This window comes from Trichechus manatus, unplaced genomic scaffold, assembly GCF_000243295.1.
Source record: "Trichechus manatus latirostris isolate Lorelei unplaced genomic scaffold, TriManLat1.0 scaffold00158, whole genome shotgun sequence".
Lineage (NCBI taxonomy): Eukaryota > Metazoa > Chordata > Mammalia > Sirenia > Trichechidae > Trichechus > Trichechus manatus.
The window spans coordinates 743,266-744,756 of NW_004444094.1; the positions used below are offsets into that span (position 1 = coordinate 743,266).

Below are 1,491 nucleotides of genomic sequence, written 5' to 3' on the forward strand. Positions count from 1 at the left end.
GTATCTGTAATTACATATTTAAAAGCATTTATTTTCTTCTAAAACTGTGCTCTGTACTTAGCATGAATTATTATTAACTCCTACCTTATTGATTTTGATCTGCTATTACCACCTGTTAAAATTATTTTGAATTTTTTGCTGTCATTGTTACGAATTATGTGATGTCTTCTGTTTGACTCACATTTTGATTCATTGATACAAACATGATAAAAATGGAATATCTTTGAATTCTGTGGTTCTGCACCTTCCAGTTTACATGGGAACCCAAAAGTAAACTCAGCTGTGAACTTGCCTATGATACATGTAGCTGGATAAATTACAAACAATCCCTGAAAGATATAGCCATTTTTTATTGTGGATTGGAAGATGAGAGGGGAAAGGGAAGGGCAAAATACTTCAAGTGATTCAAGCAAATTCCTGGTGGTGGAAAGGCACATAACATGGTTAAATGGGACCATTGGTTGCTAATACAGAGGTACTAAAAATTGAATCTATTTCCTTTTTTTCCATTGATCAGAAAATCACCTTTGGTTTTCTAACTCTCTAACTCTTCATGCTTTCATAAATCTGCCAGTAGACACTTCAGTTATATCTATAAATAAGTAAAGCAACTTGGACTAGACACTTGAGTTGCAACTCCTGTGAAAAGAGAGCACCTTTTTCCTGATCACAGCAGCAGAAGTTCCAGTTAGGAACCTGACTGACTTGGTGTAGGTCACAAAGACCAGTCTACAGCTGGGTGATGGATGGGTGGGCAGGGAGTGAGTTCTTCATGGAAAGGAGATCTTCTATTATCAAAATGGGGAGGGAGATATTTAGGCCATTACAGAGGCTATTCTAACAGGAGTCATATACTCATCATATCCATAACCTCTGTCTCAGAGTCACTTGACCCATGAATGACAACACTGTCAGACTCTGCTTTGCTGCACCAAATCTGACGTGCAACACGACAAATGTACGATGTACTCTCAGATTGTCCCCAATTTCTAGATAGACAGGAAGCCATTAGAAAAAGAAAACTAATAATTAATATGGATGTTTCCATAAACAGCACATCCTTCCAATCAGAACCTAGATACATATTAGCACATGGCAAGTAGCTTATATTACCTACAATAAGAAGTAGATAGTATACAACAGACAAGCAATTCCCCTGGCTCAAGACTGTCTGGGCAGAGATGAGGACTTCCATGTACATCCTGCTATGTGTCATCAGTGAGAGACTTAAATGGATAGTTATATGACACAACATCCCCCCTGGCTCCTGGAAACTTCCCTGGTGAAACTCTTCCATGCAAGCCCTCTCTACCTGGCATTGTGGCTGAGTGACATAATGGGAGACTACCTACTGCTGGTCTCCCCTGGCCAAGTCGGGTCATTCAGGAGGGTTGTAAGTGTAATGCTGTGTATGCATGCTGCCCATTAGCACCAGAGCTGAGGAGACAAACTGCCTCTCCCAGCTATTTTATACTCCCCAACCTCTGTGAC

At 40.0% G+C, this 1,491-nt stretch overlaps 1 protein-coding gene across 4 annotated transcripts in view; it reads left to right on the plus strand.

Annotated features, from left to right (window-relative positions):
• Nucleotides 1-1,491, plus strand: part of PCDH9 (protocadherin 9) — a 1,003,512-nt gene that overhangs the window by 106,727 nt on the left and 895,294 nt on the right. The window lies entirely within an intron of this gene.